General features: G+C 43.4%; 1 protein-coding gene across 2 annotated transcripts in view; it reads right to left on the bottom strand.

Moving 5' to 3' along the window:
* Nucleotides 1-22,921, bottom strand: part of TTC28 (tetratricopeptide repeat domain 28) — an 806,054-nt gene that overhangs the window by 782,545 nt on the left and 588 nt on the right. The gene's annotated exons all lie outside the window — the stretch shown is intronic.

Here is a 22,921-nt window from a genome sequence, read left to right as displayed (position 1 = left end):
ACCTGACCTGGTGAGTAGAGAACTGCCTTGTATAACCTCCACTTTCTCTTCTGTGTACGTAATCTATTTCACACAAAGTGATGGGATGATGGAGGTCATACAAGGCATATCTATACTCACCTGGACATGTGTCAGAAATAGTGAATTAATGAGGCTGTGATTTGTGCATCATGAATTTATTATTTCTGACACCTGACTTGATGAGTATAGATCTGTTTTGTAAACAGCCATAGTCTCTTCAGTCTGCGTCCAATAGATACTGCAGAACAGAATCAGGACGCAATGCCGTCAACAACCTTACCACTAACAACCTAAGTGGTTTGTAGAGGAAATACATAGGAGACACGGTCAAGATAACCAAACACGTAGTTTATTAACAACAAATATTAGTAACATTTAAAACATAACTGGTACAGACCCAAACCCAACAGGACATTTTACACAATATTGTCCTGCCATGCCACACGTCCAATATCAGAATCAAAAAAGGCAGCAAATTGGTTCCGCATTTGGCCAACTTCAACGTTTGAAAGCAGCGGGTGATGCTGGTAATCTGGCAATGGGTTTGCAACTGGTTCACCCAGTTCAATGTTGGGTCGCTCCTTAGCCATAATGTAATTGTGGAGAACCACACAGGCTTTGACCACCTCATCGACTGTCTCCATTTTTAGATTAATGGCTGTTGTAAGGATGCGCCATTTTGAGACTAGAATCCCAAAGGTACACTCTACTGTTCTTCGGGCCCTGGTCAGTCTGTAGATAAGAATCCTTTTAGTGTGGTTCAAGTCCCGACTGGAATATGGCTTCAGTAGGTTTTCACACATCTGAAAGGCCTCATCCCCAACCATAACAAATGGCATCGGTGGGCCTTGAGTGTTGGGGAGTGGTCGTGGCCGTGGAAAATTACAATTTTTGCCATACACACGTCAGCCCATATCCGAGTTCTTGAAAGTCGGGGAATCGTTGCCACGGCCAAAAGCTCCAATGTCCACGGCGATAAAGCGACAGTCCGCATCTGCTATTGCCATGAGCACAACAGAAAAATATTTTTTGTAGTTGAAGTACTCCGATCCAGTTCTGGCGGGTTTAATAATGCGTATGTGCTTTCCATCCACCGCACCCAAACAGTTGGGGAAATCACACACACTCCAGAATTTTTCTGCAATTTCCATCCACATGTCCTCGGTGGGTATGGGTAAAAATTCATCCCGGAGCACGCTCCACAAAGCCCAGCAGGTGTCCGCAACTATTCCAGACAGGGTGGAAATTCCAAGCCGGTACTGGAAGTGGAGGGATGATAAGCTCTCTCCGGTTGCCAGAAATCCATAATAAAATAAATAAAAAATAAATTATAATCAATTCTATTTATGGTGTTGTGCTGCGAAAGACATAAAGGAAAATACAAAGAATTACATGTCAGACCAACAATAATTATGACTGGCATTTGTTTAGAATTATTACGTACCTTAATGTAACCAGCAGACGTTCCTCTGCAGGAATCGCTCTACGGAGCTGTGTGTCCTGTCTCCGGATGGCTCCTTGGACACGACCAAGCAAATCCCGAAGAGTCTTGCGACATCCGGGTATATTCCGGGAATTTGTCCGGGTTGGCATTAAGCTCGCCATATAGCGTGTGATAGGCTCCACGGCTCTCCTGGAGTTCGATAATGGGGTGTCTCCAAAAACGCCGACGCCATGTCCTTCTCTGTCTTTCTCGATTTCTTTGTTGCTCCCAAGCAAACGCACAGGCAAGAAACAGCTTAATGCTTAAATCCAGGTTGAAATAAAAGCTCTCCGTGCGCAGATCCATCATGACACAGCATACAGTAGCACACTGTTAACATTTCAGCAGACCTAGGGTCTATATATAGATATCCCATAATACACACCCTCCGTAGTCCCATTGGCGGTGTCTGGTTATCTAGATTTTTCTCCTGTAAAATTTTCCACCATGCACACAAAAAATGCAAACGCATGCAAAACGCATGCAAAAGCATGAAAACGCCGTTTTTTTAAACCGCATGCATTACCGGTTTTTCCTTCATTTGCGGTTGCGGATTAAACGCTGCGGATACTAACGCAAATGTGAAACTAGCCTTAGATACTATAGGTTGATTGTATTACTGATTATATTAATCATTGTGTATTTGCCTACATTGCACTTTATTTGCACTCAGCACCTTCTGTTCATCTTTACTGTATTGTTTAGAGGGCCCCTTATTCATATTGGTCACGCTGGTCAATCCTTATAGATTTTGGCTTTGCATTCATACCAAGGCATCCACATGTCAGGCTCTTGTACAGGCATTTCACATATATGCATGAGGTTGTGTTGTTGCTGTTGTTTTTATATAATCATATTTTTTACATGTTTGAATAATAAAGTGTCTTTTTTTCTGATCATTAAAGGATGTGTTCGCATCGTTATTGCATTTCTTTTCCTTTCCTTTGACATGCTTCTTTTATGCATGATGTCGCACCCCACTACCTTTTGGATTATATAGTTGTGCATCCCCTCCTTTTTCTCCATTTTGTTGTGATACGTGATGTCGGCGGCTAATCAGCGCTGGCGTCACTGTCCCCACCTTCTGTGGAATTGAGCAGGAAGAGGAAGTCCTAGATCAGCTGCAGCCCGGACTTCCTCTTCATGTTCGATTTGTCCGGAGGCAGGGACAGTGATGCCAGCGCTAATTAGCCGCCGGCGTCGTGTATCACAACAACTGCACGCGAACCCCGGCAGATGGAGTGCCAACACCGCGGGAACGGCACCGACATGGGACGTGATTAAAGGCTTTTTTATTTTATGGTGTCCTTGATGTGATACTGACTAATGATATTAAGCTACAGCTATGCGGCTATAGCGATCATGGATCTTTACTGACCTCCTTTTGAGAGTATAATGCCACCCTTAGCTGAGACACCAGATGACTACTGGTAAGTGGTGAACTGCGGATTTACCAGTTCTTATTCTGGCTTAGACAAAACCTAACAGGGGCCTGGAAATCATGTCATTGACAAGTCCCATAGACTTGTAAACAGTAGTTTGCGAATATGAACTCTAGTGACAGGTTCCCTTTACAGCTGAGAATATTTCAGATTATACTAAAACCAAAGCTCTAGTCTAGATGCACTAGTTTGGGCTCAGCTCTTGCTCAGGAGCAGAATGACATTTTTCATTTCCTGTTTCTACATTATTGTGAATGGTGGGAGTGTGTGAGCCGAATGTGGGAGCAGGAAGAAAGGAGACAGCCTAACACTATGGTTCCTCCATGGCACAGCCATACAGTGATCCCTGGGATGTCATATATCAATTTTAGTTCATGCAATCTTCTTTCACCAATTGAAGGGGATGTTGTAACGTCTGCAAGAAAGTGTGCATGTATAGCATAGTGTAAACGGGGGCATATGTGGTCATCTGAATGCAGAAATAATGATTCTCCTTCAGCCAATGTCTCAGGTGCGGGTATGACATGGTGTCCCCTTAAACTCCTTTAAATCTTTTTTTGCACAGTAGTTTACAAAAAAAAAACAGCTAAGCTAACCTTACTCAAAGAACTTGTCTAATTTTTTCAGTAGCCTGTAACAAGAACATTAAATGGAAGTACGTTTGGTTAGATTTCGGCACCAAACATCAAAGTGCACTGACATCGCTTTTATGTTATATAAATCATTGGGCCTCACAACCAAAAATATATTTCCAGCAGAGCTTACATTTTCATGATTATCTCCATTCTAAGAATGTTATAATATCTATTTTCCCACCTAAGGAAAGCATAGCATATTAGGATGTGACATCACTAATTAGTCAATAAATGAAAACCCCCAGTAATTGCGAAGATAAAGGGGCACATTCCTGTGTGCACAGCGCTACTGCCAACCAAGTCTTGAAACTTAAACAGGTTTTCCCATGAACAAAGTTAATTTTAAAGTTGATTTTAATCAATATATCTTGGAATAACAATTTCCACAATTGGATGTTATAAAGAAAATGTCCCTGTGCTGAGATAATCTTATACTGTACATGTGCCCCTGATGTGTACTGTGTAATGGCCGTGTCTGACTGTGCAGAACATGATCTGATCATACCACAGCTCCTGGGCAGGGAGGAAGCAAAAGAGTCTACAGACAGGACAGCGTGGGATCACAGCTGATTCTTTTTGTGAGATAAAGCATTTCTCTGCCTGTTTTTAAAAACTATTTTACCTCAAAGAAAGAATTCTTTACGATTCCATGAGGTAATAATATCTGTCTACTTTTTGTTTCCTTCCCTGCCCAGGAGCTGTGGAATGATCAGACCATATTCCTGCACTGTCAGACACGGCCATTGCACAGTACACAGCAGGGGCACATTTATATCTCAGCACAGGGAAATTAAAAAAATCCAATTATGGATTATTATTATTCCAAGATTATTATTCCAAGATCTGATTAAAATGCACTTTCTTCATGGCAAAACCCACTTTAACAAATTTGCTTGTAGTTGGACCCCAGGGACCTAAGTGCAATATGATCACTATCTACATTTTTATAATGCAGCCGCAACACCTCTTTGTTATTATTTGCATATTACAACATTTCACATACTTTTACCTCTAACTTCCCATTTTGGCTTTAGTGTAAGAAAAAAAGACTAAAGAATAAATGAAAGTGTTGGCCCCCTTAAAAATAGTCTGGGTGAAATGGTGGATGAGGATGAAGAAAAAGCCAATATGCTAAATGACTTCTTTTCATCAGTATTTACACAACAAAATCCCATGGCAGCCAATATGATCAGTGATAACAAAAATTCCCCATTAAGTGTCACCTGCTTAACCCAGCAGGAAGTACGGCGGCGTCTAAAAATCACTAAAATTGACAAATCTCCGGGCCCGGATGGGATACACCCCCGAGTACTGCAGGAATTAAGTACAGTCATTGATAGACCATTATTTTTAATCTTTAAAGAGTCCATAATAACAGGGTCTGTACCACAGGACTGGCGTATAGCAAATGTGGTGCCAATATTCAAAAAGGGGACAAAAACTGAACTCGGAAATTATAGGCCAGTAAGCTTAACCTCTACTGGGGGTAAAATCCTGGAGGCATTCTAAGGGATGCTATACTGGAGTATCTGAAGAGGAATAACCTCATGACCCAGTATCAGCACGGGTTTACTAGGGACCATTCATGTCAGACTAATTTGATCAGCTTCTATGAAGAGGTAAGTTCTGGACTGGACAAAGGGAACCCAGCAGATGTAGTGTATATGGACTTCTCAAAAGCTTTTGATACGGTGCCACACAAAAGGTTGATACATAAAATGAGAATAATGGGGATAGGGGAAAATATGTGTAAGTGGGTTGAGAGCTGGCTCAGGGATAGGAAACAAAGGGTGGTTATTAATGGAGCACACTCGGACTGGGTCACGGTTAGCAGTGGGGTACCACAGGGGTCAGTATTGGGCCCTCTTCTTTTTAACATATTTATTAATGACCTTGTAGGGGACATTCAGAGTAGAATTTCAATATTTGCAGATGACACTAAACTCTGCAGGGTAATCAATACAGAGGAGGACAATTTTATATTACAGGATGATTTATGTAAACTAGAAGCTTGGGCTGATAAATGGCAAATGAGCTTTAATGGGGATAAATGTAAGGTCATGCACTTGGGTAGAAGTAATAAGATGTATAACTATGTGCTTAATTCTAAAACTCTGGGCAAAACCGTCAATGAAAAAGACCTGGGTGTATGGGTGGATGACAAACTCATATTCAGTGGCCAGTGTCAGGCAGCTGCTACAAAGGCAATTAAAATAATGGGATGTATTAAAAGAGGCATAGATGCTCATGAGGAGAACATAATTTTACCTCTATACAAGTCACTAGTTCGACCACACTTAGAATACTGTGCACAGTTCTGGTCTCCGGTGTATAAGAAAGACATAGCTGAACTGGAGCGGGTGCAGAGAAGAGCGACCAAGGTTATTAGAGGACTGGGGGGTCTGCAAAACCAAGATAGGTTATTACACTTGGGGCTGTTTAGTTTGGAAAAACGAAGACTAAGGGGTGATCTTATGTTAATGTATAAATATGAGGGGACAGTACAAAGACCTTTCTGATGATCTTTTTAATCATAGACCTGAGACAGGGACAAGGGGGCGTCCTCTACGTCTGGAGGAAAGAAGGTTTAAGCATAATAACAGACGCGGATTCTTTACTGTAAGAGCAGTGAGACTATGGAACTCTCTGCCGTATGATGTTGTAATGAGTGATTCATTACTTAAATTTAAGAGGGGACTGGATACCTTTCTTAAAAAGTATAATGTTACAGGTTATATATACTAGATTCCTTGTTAGAGTGTTGATCCAGGGAACTAGTCTGATTGCCGTATGTGGGGTCGGGAAGGAATTTTTTTCCCCAATGTGGAGCTTACTCTTTGCCACATGCGTTTTTTTTTGCCTTCCCCTGGATCAACATGTTAGGGCATGTTAGGTTAGGCTATGGGTTTAACTAGATGGACTTAAAGTCTTCCTTCAACCTTAATAACTATGTAACTATGTAACTATGTAATTGAAAAATAGCTGAAAATAGCACAAGCATGAGCAAGTCTACATGTTATTTAAGAGAGATGTCAAAATAAGGTTTCTACATTTTAAGGAAATTATAAAATCAGGTTACAGCAGTGGCTCCAACTGAGAAATTAAAAATAAACTTAGCAATTCTGATGTAGACATTATGTAAAATATGCCATATTAGGGCATGTAGAGCTAAATACGTGCGGCTCTTAAACCTGAGGACCGCTGGCATCCACTCAGAAGGAGCATTTGCTTTGAGGTTCCCCTAAATAAAGCATCTGAGCATAACTTTTCAGGCCCTCATACACATTACACTAAGAGCTCATTCAGACGTCCGATTTTCATGTACGACTGTTATCGTACCTGTCATAGTGTATGGGGCCATTCCCATGTTTCGGGGAAAATTGCAGGGACATGTCCCATTCTGATCCAAGATTTGGATCAAAGTCGGCGATGCAAGTAAATGGTTCCTTGAAAAAAAATTAGACCACACTTGGATGACATCTGATTGTGGTCAGATTTTCACAGACTGTCAGAAACTGTTTTTTGTCTCCACGTATGAGAAAAACGGATGACACCTGGATCACACTCTGATCAAAGGCTGATCAGGATAAATTAGTCCATTTCTCTTGTACGTGAAAAAATAAATGATCCCAAAAATGGATAGAAGCCGCCCATATTGGCAGAAATGGCTGGCTGTCTAATGTGTATGTCGGCCTCCTGACTGTCCCCCAACAGATGATGTCAGGGAGAGAAGGATCTGGCCTGCTGCACTTCCAATGGCTAAGCCAAGCATTCTGAGTATATGGAGCAGATATATAATGAGTAATACGGTATTTTCTTTTTTATGCTTTATTAGTGGGCTGCACTTTTTAACACAACAAATAAAAATTGCATTGTGTGAAACAGAAGCCAAAACTACAACTGTTATTTCCATTCAGCGTTGCCTTAAATCTATCTTTACTTTGCACAGAAACCTATAAATGAATAAAATAATCTACTATATGTCTATGGGTCACTTCCGTCTTTCTGTCTGTCGGTCTGTAATGGAAATCCCAAGTCGCTGATTGGTCGCGGCAAAACAGTCACGACCAATCAGCGACGGGCACAGTCCGGCGGCAAAATGGCCGCTCCTAACTCCCCGCAGTCAGCGCTCACACAGGGTTAATGGGAGCGTTAACAGACCGCGTTATGCCGCGGTGTAACGCACTCCGTTAACGCTGCTATTAACCCTGTGTGACCAACTTTTTACTATTGATGCTGCCTATGCGGCATCAATAGTAAAAAGATATAATGTTAAAAATAATAAAAAAAGTAAAAAATAGTTACCATATATACTCACCGTCCGTCGGCCCCTCAGATCCAGACCAGGCCTTTCCTGCTCCTCGCGACGCTCCAGTGACCGCTCCATGCATTGCGACCTCACGAGATGATGAAGTAGCGGTCTCGCGAGACCGGTACTTCATCATCTCGCGAGACCGCAATGCACTCTTGGGACCGGAGCGCTTCGCCTGGATCCGGGGGCCAACGGAAGGTGAGTATATAACTATTTTTTATTTTAATTCTTTTTTTGTTAACAGGGATATGATGCCCACATTGCTATACACTACGTGGGCTGTGCAATATACTACGTGGGCTGTGCAATATACTACGTGGCTGTGCAATATACTACGTGGCTGTGCAATATCCTACGTGGCTGTGCTATATACTACGTGGCTGTGCAATATACTACGCAGACTGTGCAATATACTACGTGGGCTGTGCAATATACTACGTGGCTGTGCAATATACTACGTGGCTGTGCAATATACTACGTGGGCTGTGCAATATACTACGTGCGCTGTGCAATATACTGCGTGGCTGTGCAATATACTATGCGGCTGTGCTATATACTACGTGGCTGTGCTATATACTCCGTGGGCTGTGTTATATACTACGTGGCTGTGCTATATACTCCGTGGGCTGTGCTATATACTACGTGGCTGTGCAATATACTACGCGGACTGTGCAATATACTACGCGGACTGTGCAATATACTGCGTGGCTGTTCAATATACTATGTGGCTGTGCTATATACTACGTGGCTGTGCTACAGTCATATGAAAAAGTTTGGGCACCCCTATTAATCTTAAGCTTAATGTTTTATAAAAATGTTTTTTTTTTGCAACAGCTATTTCAGTTTCATATATCTAATAACTGTTGGACACAGTAATGTTTCTGCCTTGAAATTAGGTTTATTGTACTAACAGAAAATGTGCAATCTGCTTTCAAACAAAATTTGACAGGTGCATAAGTATGGGCACCCTTATCATTTTCTTGGTTTAAATACTCCTACCTACTTTTTACTGACTTACTAAAGCACTTTTTTTGGTTTGTAACCTCATTGAGCTTTGAACTTCATAACTAGGTGTATGCAATCATGAGAAAAGCTACTTAAAGTGGCCACTTGCAAGTTGTTCTCCTGTTTGAATCTCCTCTGAAGAGTGGCATCATGGGCTCCTCAAAACAACTGTCAAATGATCTGAAAACAAGGATTATTCAACATAGTTGTTCAGGGGAAGGATACAAAAAGCTGTCTCAGAGATTTAACCTGTCAATTTCCACTGTGAGGAACATAGTAAGGAAATGGAAGAACACAGGTACAGTTCTTGTTAAGGCCAGAAGTGGCAGGCCCAGAAAAACATCAGAAAGGCAGAGAAGAAGAATGGTGAGATCAGTCAAGGACAATCCTCAGGCCACCTCCAGAGAGCTGCAGCATCAACTTGCTTCAGATGGTGTCACTGTGCATCGGTCAACTATACAACGCACTTTGCACAAGGAGAAGCTGTATGGGAGAGTGATGCGAAAGAAGCCGTTTCTGCAAGCACGCCACAAACAGAGTCGGCTGAGGTATGCAAAAGCACATTTGGAGAAGCCAATTTCTTTTTGGAAGAAGGTCCTGTGGACTGATGAAACCAAGATTGAGTTGTTTGGCCATACAAAAAGGCGTTATGCATGGCGGCAAAAAAACACAGTGCGTTGTATAGTTGACCGATGCACAGTGACATCATCTGCAGCATGTTGATGCTGCAGCTCTCTGGAGGTGGTCTGAGGATTGTCCTTGACTGATCTCACCATTCTTCTTCTCTGCCTTTCTGATGTTTTTCTTGGCCTGCCACTTCTGGCCTTAACAAGAACTGTACCTGTGTTCTTCCATTTCTTTACTATGTTCCTCACAGTGGAAATTGACAGGTTAAATCTCTGAGTCAGCTTTTTGTATCCTTCCCCTGAACAACTATGTTGAATAATCTTTGTTTTCAGATCATTTGACAGTTGTTTTGAGGAGCCCATGATGCCACTCTTCAGAGGAGATTCAAACAGGAGAACAACTTGCAAGTGGCCACTTTACGTAGCTTTTCTCATGATTGCATACACCTGGCTATGAAGTTCAAAACTCAATGAGGTTACAAAACCAAAAAAAGTGCTTTAGTAAGTCAGTAAAAAGTAGGTAGGAGTATTTAAAACAAGAAAATGATAAGGGTGCCCATACTTATGCACCTGTCAAATTTTGTTTGAATGCAGATTGCACATTTTCTGATAGTACAATAAACCTCATTTCAAGGCAGAAACATTACTGTGTCCAACAGTTATTAGATATATGAAACTGAAATAGCTGTTGCAAAAAAAAAACAATATTTATAAAACATTAAGCTTAAGATTAATAGGGGTGCCCAAACTTTTTCATATGACTGTATATACTCCGTGGGCTGTGTTATATACTACGTGGCTGTGCTATATACTCCGTGGGCTGTGCTATATACTCCGTGGGCTGTGCTATATACTACATGGCTGTACTATATACTACGTGGCTGTGCTATATACTACGTGGCTGTGCAATATACTACGTGGCTGTGCTATGTACTACGTGGCTGTGCTATACTACGTGGCTGTGCTATATACTACGTGGCCGGCCGCAAACAATCAGCGACAGGCGAATCCTGTGTATTCAATGTATTATTCTAAAATCTTCATAAATAAACTACATATGCTAGAATACCCAATGCGTTAGAATCGGGCTACCATCTAGTACATTCATAATGACCATACAAAATGAGCAATATGCAAGTGGCTGTTCTGCATCAATGCACTCTAAACCACAGATAACAGGTTTACTAAACAAATTACTGAAATACAGGCTCCCTCCTCCATTTGTGGCAGTTTTAGAGTTGGGTCATAAAAAGCAGATAGGTGGTTCACAGACTGTTGGTGCAGGACGTATTCTTATTGTAAGGCCACATTCACACATTCAGCATTTGGTCAGCATTTTACCTCGGTGTGTGTAAGCCAAAACCAGGAGTGGGTGATAAATACTGGAATGGTGACGTGTTTCTATTATACTTTTCCTCTGATTGTTCCTCTCCTGATTTTGGCTTACAAATACTGAGGTAAAATACTGACCAAATACTGAACCTGTGTGTGAACGTGGCCTAAGGTTGTATCACAAGCATTGATTCACAAACTGGGCCCCTTGTTGTCATCTCCAACAGAACAACACACGGATTTCCTCTAGAAAATGCAGAGCTGGTGTATTTTGGAGTGGACAAAAAGAGGACATTGGAATTCAGAGAGTGTACCAGAGTGCAGCAGGTTAGATACAAGGGCTTCACCAAGCCATTCACTGGAGAAAGAGGATTTATATGTTTAGGAAGAGATATAGGTAATTGCTCAAGCTGAATAGGGCCCTAAACATATATGTGCTGTATATTCCACAGGGAGGAATACAATAATGCCTCCAGAAGAATGAAGAACCAGCATATGGAAGACATTTTTTATTCATTTTTACCCTTTGAACTACAATTTGAAACAGAAGAGGATTAAAGAAAGGATGATATCAGGGCTGTGACAATTTTCTTTACTTTTGTATTTCTCTAAAGTAAAGTAAACGCTAAAATTAAGTTCCCACAATTAGTTTTTTTGGTAAGTTTCTAACACAGCAAATTTTGTCGCTCAAGAACCGCAGTGTCTCACAGTTCCAGCAAAATATGTGATTTTTGTTTTCTTCCATTACGTAAACTGATCTGCCCTGTATCTTTCAAATCTGCAGCATGTCACTCTTTCTTGGAGTACGCGGAGTTTCTGCGCATATTTTCCATATAGATGCATAAAATCCACAGGTAAAAAATTAATGAGTTTCCTTTGCAAAAATGTGCAAAACAACAACATGTAATCCACACATGACTGTATCATGATTTCTCAAAGCCAAATACCAAGAAATGTCGAAAACAAAGCAGATTAATTTAAGGGGAACCTGTCACCCCAAAAATCGTATATGAGCTAAGGCCACCGGCATCAGGGGCTTATCTACAGCATTCTGTAATGCTGTAGATAAGCCCCCGATGTATCCTGAAAGGTAAGAAAAATAGGTTATATTATACCCACCAAGGGGCGGTACCGGTCCGGTCCGATGGGCATCGCGGTCCGGTCAAGCGCCTCATATCTTCATCAGATGACGTCCTCTTCTTGTCTTCCTGCTGCGGCTCCGGCGCAGGCGTACTTTGTCTGCCCTGGTGAGGGTAAAGCAAAGTACTGCAGTACGCAGGCGCTGGGAAAAAGGTGAGAGGCCTCAACAGGGCAGACAAAGTACGCCTACGCCGGAGCCGCGGCAGGAAAACAAGAAGAGGACGTCATTGCATGAAGATAGGAGGCCGGGACCGCCCCTGGGTGAGTATAGTCTAACTTGCTTTTCTTACCTTTCAGGTTACATCGGGGGCTTATCTACAGCAGAATGCTGTAGATAAGCCCCTGATGCCGGTGGCCTTATCTCATATACGATTTTTGGGGTGACAGGTTCCCTTTAAAACATGACATACCAAAATGAATTGGAAACCAAAGCAACAAAAATGTGATAAAAAAAAACCACAGAACTTAAAAACGTAATGAAAAAAAGCAAATAAACTAATTTACTTAATAGGTGCAGAAATGCTGATTAAATCTGCAACATAAAAACCTCACCAAATACACATGGTGCGAATGTTGCCTACATGTAGAAAATATAACAATCTTTTGCAATTTCTACCTATAACAATTTTCTCATATTATCCATAATGTTGCTCATCTAAAAAAAGAATATAGCATACTGCATGTGCTACAAAGTCATCCATTGAAAAATAGTTTTCTACAAAAATAAACGAAGATGGCAAATACTGTATCCAAATGAGTACAAATTTCTATATAGACCTCTAATGAGTTTTTAATCTACTACTTATTAATTTCGCAATTATATTGATTTAACAAAGCCTGTATTTCCAAAACGTATAAGCACGTACGCCAGTCAGTACTTTGCCCACCTCAAAATTTTCTCCATCCTCATAATGCTCTGTCTATGCGCAAGGTGGCATGGGGCGCCCCGTTGCATATGTAAGCTGCCCCTGGCTGTAAAAACTGGGGAATGAATGGAATGCAGGGGAACATAGCTACTTAGACTTGTGGTGCTGCACCCCCTGGTGGCATAAACTCATATGAGCTCTAGCGTGAGAAAATATTCTGAAAAATTCCCACGCTAGAGTTCATATGAGGTTATGCCAGCAGGGGGCGCAGCACCGCAAGTCTAGGTAGCTACATTCCCCTGCTTCCCATTCAATCCCCAGTTTTTACAGCCGGGGCAGCTGCATTAGCAGAGCTCCTGGTTGTAGAATTATTTAACCCCTTCAGATGGATTTACATCATGGGACATGACTGTACAGCGGACAGGTATGGGATAGTATTGTTTTTTTATTTTAACTTTTTTTCAGAAGACAAGGGTCGTCATTTGGATTGAGTGTATAATAAAGTTATTACAACACCATGCGTATTTATTTCATTAAAATACTTTTTTCCTAGCGTGTGTGTTTTTTTTAACCATTTATACTATTGGATTAATAATGGATAGTTGTCTTATTGACACCTCTCCATTATTAACCAGGCTTAATGTCACCTTACATTAGCAAGGTGACATTAACCCTTTATTACCCCATATCCCACCCCTGCAGGGGAGTGGGAAGAGAGAGGCTAAGTGCCAGAATAGGCGCATCTTACAGATGCACCTTTTCTGGGGTGGCTGGGGGCAGATGTTTTTAGCCAGGGGGGGCCCAATAACCATGGTCTCTCTCTAGGCTATTAATATCTGCCCTCAGTCACTGGCTTTCCCACTCTGGCAGAGAAAATTGCGCGGGAGCACACGCCAGTTTTTTCCGTGATTTAACCCTTTATTTTAACACCTAGAGTTCCCAAATTTTGCACACAGACACTTTTAACATTAGTAGTGAGGAATATGTAAAAAAAATAAGGGATATGAAATGGTTTACTGCATGTTTTATATCCTGTCAGGTTTGATAAGGAGATACCAAAAGCCGGCAATTGAATTATCGCCTTTTCTGCTATCCAGCTCTGTAATATATATGTAATATATATATATATATCCCTATACTGTGTGTAGACATTTATTCTATCTAGTCTATTCTAACCGGTCAGTGTGATTTTACTGTACACAGCGCTGAATTACTGGCTTTTCTATAGAACACTGCTGCGTATTTCTCGCAAGTCACACTGATGGCCCGTGTGTAATCCGTATTTTTCTCGCCCCCATAGACTTTCATTGGCGGATTTTTTGTGCAATACGCTGACAAACGCAGCATGCCCCATAGAGAAACATTGGTCAGTGAGCAATGCCTTAGGCCGGCCTCACACTAGCGAGTTTTACGGACATAAGAGCGCAGAAATTACGTCCGTAAAACTCGCAAAATAAACGGCACAATTATTCTCAATGGGGCTGCTCCTATTAGCCGTATATTACGTTTCAGTATTATACGGCTTTCTACGGCCGTACAAAATCGCAGCATGCTGCGTTTGTCAGCGTATTGCGCAAAAAAATCGCTAATGAAAGTCTATGGAGGCGAGAAAAATACGGATTCCACACGGACCTGCAGTGTGACTTGCGAGAAATACGCAGCGGTGTTAGTGAAAAGTCGGTAATTCAATTGCCGGCTTTTCATTTCTCCTGCACAAACCCGACAGGATATGAGACATGGTTTACATACAGTAAACCATCTCATATCCCCTTTTTTTTGCATATTCCACACTACTAATGTTAGTAGTGTGTATGTGCAAAATTTCAGCGCTGTAGCTGCTGAAATAAAGGGTTAAATGGCTGAAAAAATTGGCGTGGGCTCCCGCGCAATTTTCTCCGCCAGAATGGTAAAGCCAGTGACTGAGGGCAGATATTAATAGCCAGGAGAGGGTCCATGGTTATTGGCCCCCCCGTGGCTAAAAACATCTGCCCCCAGCCACCCCAGAAAAGGCACATCTGGAAGATGCGCCTATTCTGGCACTTGGCCACTCTCTTCCCACTCCCTGTAGCGGTGGGATATGGGGTAATGAAGGGTTAATGCCACCTTGCTATTGTAAGGTGGCATTAAGCCAGATTAATAATGGAGAGGCGTCAATTATGACACCTATCCATTATTAATCCAATTGTTGGAAAGGGTTAAAAAACACACACACACATGATTTAAAAGTAGTTTAATGAAATAAACACAGCGGTTGTTGTAATAATTTATTGTTCTCTCAATCCATCAGGAACACCCTCGCTTGGAAAAATAATAAACGCACAAGATACATACCTTCAGATGACCTGTCACGTCCCACGAAGTAATCCATCTGAAGGGGTTAACTAATATTACAGGCACGAGCTGCGATAAACCACTCGCTCGTGCCTGTAATCCCCGGGTGCTGAAAGGAAAGCAGGATCTGTACTTACATTGAGTCGCGGTGAGGTGCCCTCTGGTGGATGTTCTCATGAACTGCAGCCTGGGAACTTTTTCCCACGCTCCAGGTCATATGAGGACATCCACCAGGGGGCGCATCACCGCGACTGAAGGAAATGTAGGTCATTGACCTACATTTCATTCATTCGCCGGGGAATTACAAGCACGAGCACCGCTGCATTTAGCAGGGCTCCTGCCTGTAATATTAGTTAACCCCTTCAGATGGATTACTTCGTGGGACGAGACAGTTCACCAGAAGGTATGTATCTTGTGCGTTTATTATTCTGCCAAGCGAGAGTGTTCCTGATGGATTGAGAGAACAATAAATTATTACAACAACCGCTGTGTTTATTTCATTAAACTACTTTTAAATCATGTGTGTGTGTGTTTTTTAACCCTTTCCAACAATTGGATTAATAATGGATAGGTGTCATAATTGACGCCTCTCCATTATTAATCTGGCTTAATGTCACCTTACAATAGCAAGGTGGCATTAACCCTTCATTACCCCATATCCCACCGCTACAGGGAGTGGGAAGAGAGTGGCCAAGTGCCAGAATAGGCGCATCTTCCAGATGTGCCTTTTCTGGGGTGGCTGGGGGCAGATGTTTTTAGCCACGGGGGGGCCAATAACCATGGACCCTCTCCTGGCTATTAATATCTGCCGTCAGTCACTGGCTTTACCGCTCTGGCGGAGAAAATTGCGCGGGAGCCCACGCCAATTTTTTCCGCCATTTAACCCTTTATTTCAGCAGCTACAGCGCTGAAATTTTGCACATACACACTACTAACATTAGTAGTGTGGAATATGCAAAAAAAAAGGGGATATGAGATGGTTTACTGTATGAAAACCATGTCTCATATCCTGTCGGGTTTGTGCAGGAGAAATGAAAAGCCGGCAATTGAATTACCGGCTTTTCACAGATATCGCGCTGAATGAAATATAAATACAGAATATATATATGTGTGTCTCAATGACATATATATATATATATATATATATATATATATATATATATATATATATATATATACTGTATATATGTTTTCCCGAACATTTGAGCACATAAATCCATTAGATGTCGGTTTTGCAAGCCTGCGCGAAAATCTCGCAGTACGGATGCCATACGGATTACATACGGAGGATGCCATGCGCAAAATACGCTGACACACCCTGACTACGGATCACTATTTTGGGAACATTTCTCCGTATTACGGCCGTAGTACGGACGTATAATACGTGGCGTATTGTCTTACGCCAAGTGTGAGGCCGGCCTTAGGCTACAAATTTTTACTACAGATTTCACCTTTTCAAATGTATGCAGCTAGAGATGAGCGAACCCGAACTCAAAAGATCGGGGTTTGTACCGAACAGTGAGTGTGCAGTGCTAATCGCCGAACACAGACTTTTCCTGTTAGTCCACTGCAATGTTTGGAGTTCGGGAGGAAGTCTGGGAGGAGAGAGAGGCACAGAGAGAGAATTTTTCAGATCAAAAGTTCTGGTCCTCATTGTTTTCAATGGGGGTTCGGGTTCTGGTTCAAGTTCAGATACAGTTCTGGTACCCTACATGCAGCAGTTTTGAAATCTGCAGCAAGTCAATTCTTTAAATGTTTTTGCAGCTTTATTCTCACATAGAAAGCAATGAGAAGGAAGAAAAAACAGATACAATGTAGCAAACAAGTTTTACGGCGTTTTTGTAGCAGATTATTTGCTGCATTTTTGGTAAATAAATTTAACTTTATTAAACATGTACTGTCAACAAATCACACATGTAATCCGCACCAAAAATTGCAGCAAATATACAGAAAAATCAGCGCTTTGAATGCAGCATTTTTACCAGGGCTCTGGAGTTGGATTTGTGGAGTCGGAGCCCATTTTGGTGGAGTCGGAGTCATGGAAATTGAGGAGTCGGAGGATTGGCTTACCGACTACACAGCCTTGATTTTTACTGCCAAGAGAGCAGGATTTGACTGCAGAAAAAAACATGGCAAAACAGTGAACGTAGCCTAAGGGTATGTTTCCACGTGCAGGAAACGCTGCGTGTTTGACGCTGTGCAGAGCGGCAGCGTCAAACCCGCAGCGTCCAGATGTTACAGCATAGTGGAGGGGATTTTATGAAATCCCGTCTCCATTATGCGTGGTAACACGCATCCGGCGGCCCTGCGATTCCGGACATGCGGTGCGTCTTTTATAGAACGCAGCATGTCCGTGTACCTTGCGGCGACACTGCGCCACCGCACTGCGCACCGAGGGGTGCGATGATGCCGGATGTGTGCAATGAACACATCCGGCATCACCGCGTCACATAAGGGGGCGGAGCTTAGGGCGGAGCGGGTTTGCCGCTCCGTCCAAACCGCCGGCCATCCTGAAGGTGGAAACATACCCTAAGGGTATGTGTCCACGTTCAGTGTCCACGTTCAGGATTGCTTCAGGATTTGGTCAGGATTTTATGCAGGTAAAATCCTGACCAAATCTGCACCTGAGTTCACTGGCAGGTCACCTGCGTTGTCCTTGAATTATTTCTGCAATGTAAGGACATGCTGCGTTCTTAAAAGCCGCGCCGCATGTGAGTTTTCTCGGGTGTGCCGCATGCGTCTTTTACTGCATAGTGGAGACAGGATTTCATGAAATCCCCTCCACTATGCTGTAATATCTGGACGCTGCGTTTTTTATGCATGCTGCTCAACGCTGCGTCAAAAACTCAGCGTTTCCTGAACGTGGACACATACCCTTAGGGTATGTGTCCACGGTCAGGATTGCTTCAGGCTTTGGTCAGGATTTTATGCAGGTAAAATCCTGACCAAAAATGCACCTGAGGTCACTGGCAGATCACCTGCGGTGTTCCTGCGTGTTTTGCTCATTGTAGCAACATGCTGCGTTCTGAAAAAATGCAACGCATGTGCGTTTTTGTGGGAAAAACGCATGCGTTTTTTAATGCACAGTGGAGACGGGATTTCATTAAATCCCCTCCACTATGCTGTAACATCTGGACGCTGCGTTTTTGATGCTGCGGCTCAGCGCTGCGTCAAAAACGCAGCGTTTCCTGAACGTGGACACATACCCTTAGGGTGAGTGTCCACGGTAAGTAAACGCTGCGTGATTGACGCTGCAGCGTCAAACACGCAGCGTCCAGATGTTCCAGCATAGTGGAGGGGATTTTTTGAAATCCCGTGTCCACTATGCGTGGAAACCCGCACGCGGCGGCCCTGCGACTCCGGACATGCTGCGCGTCTTTTCAGATCGCAGCATGTCCGTGCTACCTGCGGCGACGCTGCGTCGCCGCAGGTAATATCACAGGGCCCTATGGCGAGGGGTGCGATGATCCCGGATGTGTACAGTACACATCCGGCATGATCGCGTCCCAGAAAGGGGGCGGGGCTTAGCACCGAGCGGCTTCGCCGCTGCGGCGATACCGCCGGCCATCCTGAGCGTGGACACGCAGCCTTAGGGTATGTTTCCACGGTCAGGAAACGCTGCTTGTTTGACGCTGCGCAGAGCTGCAGCGTCAAACAAGCAGCGTCCAGATGTTCCAGCATAGTGGAGGGGATTTTATGAAATCCCGTGTCCACTATGCGTGGAAACCCGCACGCGGCGGCCCTGCGACTCCGGACATGCTGCGCGTCTTTTCAGATCGCAGCATGTCCGTACACCTTGCGGGGACGCAGCGTCCCCGCAAGGCATATCACAGGGCCCTATGGGACAGAGCGATCATCCCGGATGTGAAGAGTTAACACATCCGGCATGATCGCGTCCCAGAAAGGGGGCGGGGCTTCGCCGCTGCGGCGATACCGCCGGCCATCCTGAACGTGGAGACATAGCCTTAGGGTATGTGTCCACATTCAGGATTGCATCAGGATTTGGTCAGGATTTTTCATCAGTATTTGTAAGCCAAAACCAGGAGTGGGTGATAAATGCAAAAGTGGAGCATATGTTTCTGCTATACTTTTCCTCTAATTGTTCCACTCCTGGTTTTGGCTTACAAATACTGATGAAAAATCCTGACCAAATCCTGATGCAATCCTGAATGTGGACACATACCCTAAGGGTATGTTTCCACGTTCAGGAAACGCTGCATTTTTGACGCTGCGTTTTTCCACAGCGTCAAAAACGCAGCGTCCAGATGTTACAGCATAGTGGAGGGGATTTCATGAAATCCCGACTCCACTATGCGTTAAAAAACGCATGCGTTTTTGCCGCGAAAACGCACATGCGGTGCGTTTTTTCAAAACGCAGCATGTTGCTACAATGAGCAAAACACGCAGGCACACCGCAGGTGACCTGCCAGTGACCTCAGGTGCAGTTTTGGTCAGGATTTTACTTGCATAAAATCCTGACCAAAGCCTGAAGCAAACCTGAACGTGGACACATACCCTTAGGGTATGTGTCCAAGTTCAGGATTGCTTCAGGATCCAAGTTCAGGATTGCTTCAGGATTTCGTCAGGATTTTATGTAGGTAAAATCCTGACCAAATCTGCACCTGAGGTCACTGGCAGGTCACCTGCGTTGTCCTTGAGTTTTTTCTGCAATGTAAGGACATGCTGCGTTCTTAAAAGCCGCGCCGCATGTGAGTTTTCTCAGGTGTGCCGCATGCGTCTTTTACTGCATAGTGGAGACAGGATTTCATGAAATCCCCTCCACTATGCTGTAACATCTGGACGCTGCGTTTTTTATGCATGCTGCTCCACGTTGCATCAAAAACTCAGCATTTCCTGAACGTGGACACATACCCTTAATGTTCTCTGAGTACCTGTTTTTCACTGACTGCTAGGAAAAGCTTGCTAAACTTCTATGGTAAAGTTTTTTTTTCCCACTTATGAGAAAAACTGATGAAACACTGATAATAAAAACACTGACCAAACACTGATGAAAATTTAATCCAGCATTCTGATGGACGTCCGTCTGTATTTTTTTTTATCATGCACCAGGAAAAAATGGACGTCTGCATGAGGCCTAGTCCGGTCTTTTTACCCCTCAGTGACCGCTTTGAATGCAGCACATGTTAGCTGCGTCCAGAGCGCTGCTGTCTATTGAACGCATGTGAATCCGCGTGTGTTCACTGAACCGTGCAGATTCACGGCGTCCAATACATTGTATGGATGAAATTTCTCTTGCGGAGACTAGGATCTCCGCAAGAGAAGTTGACATGCTGCAATGTGGAATAACGCACTGCATATCCATCTCCGGGGTGATCCACGGGTATCTCTGGATGCATAATGGGCATCAGATTTCTTGAAATCCCATCCACTATGCTGTAACAGCTGGACATTGCACCAAGTATGCTGCATCCAACCCACAGTGTTTACCTATCGTGGACACATACCCATAAAATCTCACTTTGTAGACACAGTGTTTCGGGGTATTGACCATTGTCAGTACAAAGTATGAGGTCTGGCTTGGCTAGGTGAGAGGCTAAAGGCCCCGTCTCACATAGCGAGATCGCTGCTGAGTCACAAGTTTTGTGACGCAACAGCGACCTCAGTAGCGATCTCGCTATGTGTGACACGTACCAGCGATCAGGCCCCTGCTGTGAGATCGCTGGTCGTGTCGGAATGGCCTGGACCTTTTTTTGGTCGTTGAGGTCCCGCTGACATCATTGAATCGGTGTGTGTGACACCGATCCAGCGATGTCTTCACTGGTAACCAGGGTAAACATCGGGTTACTAAGCGCAGGGCCGCGCTTAGTAACCCGATGTTTACCCTGGTTACCAGCGTAAATGTAAAAAAAAACAAACAGTACATACTCACCATCTGATGTCCGTCAGGTCCCTTGCCGTCTGCTTCCTGCTCTGACTGACTGCCGGCCGGAAAGTGAGAGCACAGCACAGCGGTGACGTCACTGCTGCACTCTGCTCTCACTGTACGGCGGCTCAGTCAGAGCAGGAAGCAGACGGCAAGGGACACCGAAAGGCGAGTATGTACTGTTTGTTTTTTTTGGTAACCAGGGTAAACATCGGGTTACTAAGCGCGGCCCTGCGCTTAGTAACCCGATGTTTACCCTGGTTACCCGGGTGCTGCAGGGGGACTTCGGCATCGTTGAAGACAGTTTCAACGATGCCGAAGTCGTTCCCCTGATCGTTGGTCGCTGGAGAGAGCTGTCTGTGTGACAGCTCCCCAGCGACCACACAGCGACTTACCAACGATCACGGCCAGGTCGCATCGCTGGTCGTGATCGTTGGTAAATCGCTATGTGAGACGGGGCCTTAAGACTAGAATCTATGGGGTAACGTTTCTCCTTGTGGAGAGTGACATGCCAGGTATGGCACGCCACTATGAGGAGACTTAAACACCTTACGTGCTAGTCTGGGAAAGTAAATATGCAAATTGTCTATTCAGAGAGGAAGAGGACTTAATCTCTAGTGCTAAAGTCATTATCGACCCCTTGACGACCCTTGTAATATGACTTAGGATAAAATCCAAATCAGAATCTCAATTTGTAGACATGGTGTTTCGGAGTATTGCCCCTCGTCAGTGCAAAGTGTGAGATCTGATTAAGCTAGGTCCAATAGGCGGCACTAGAGTTCAAGTCCTCATCCTCTCTGAAGAGACAAATTGCATATATAACCTAATGGACATAAACAGTTTCCAATATTAATACAGCCAATATTTACATGCAAATCTGATGTTATATATACGGTATATTGATCTGTATGAGATCTGATTTTTTTTTTTTGAACATACAAAGACTTGAATAATCGAGGTTCATCCGAAATACAGAATATGAAAACATTGTCATATATTATTGTATTCTGTTCTATTATTGTTGTACAGTTATTATTATTGTCACAGTCTCTATGTGCCATTGGTTCATGGTTTATTCAGATGAGTCTCAACCTATTGCTGGACTCTATAGGTTCCATTTAGTGACTATATATTTAGTATTTCAATTTTCATATCATTATTTATTCATTCTCTTATTAAACTATAGGTCAACGAAATGTACAATTTAACGACTTATGGATCCTTTACTTCTGGAAAAAAGCCGCTGATTTCATAACTACACCACAAATTATTGGATTTCCCTCTTAAAATCTGACATGTCATTGGTGATATGGCAGCATGGCTCATTTCTGACAGCCGCACACAGTGACGGGGCCTAATGAAAGGACGAAGCCCCCAGTGCTACCCTCCTATCCATCCATGACCCTCCACTCTCCATAACCCATCCTTCATGCTCATCAATGGCCGTCACTCCACCTTTGTTTCTTGCATCTATGCCCCTTCCCCGCGACCCCACTTGTTCTATAGATTTCCTATTTAACATGCTGCTCGTCCCTTCACTATCTGTAATGGAAAAAGTGCGATATAATGAATGGGACGTACAGAAAATACTGAATACTCGTTATTTGTGCATATATTGTATTTCTGCCGTAAAAACACCACATCTGGAGATGATACCGCAACATATAACGATAGTTTTACAAACCAGCCACATGTGCACACCGCCAAACCCTGAGTACCCACTATTACCCCACATGTGCCCAAATAACCGTGCTGCCCTTCCCTCCACTTTACTACTACTCTGACATCCCCTGACCTCAGGAGTCAGCCCAGTGTCAGGAGGTGTCAGCTCAGGTCTTACTACT

Source organism: Ranitomeya variabilis, chromosome 1 (assembly GCF_051348905.1).
Source record: "Ranitomeya variabilis isolate aRanVar5 chromosome 1, aRanVar5.hap1, whole genome shotgun sequence".
NCBI classification, from domain to species: Eukaryota; Metazoa; Chordata; class Amphibia; order Anura; family Dendrobatidae; genus Ranitomeya; species Ranitomeya variabilis.
This window is presented reverse-complemented; position numbering and strand designations above follow the sequence as displayed.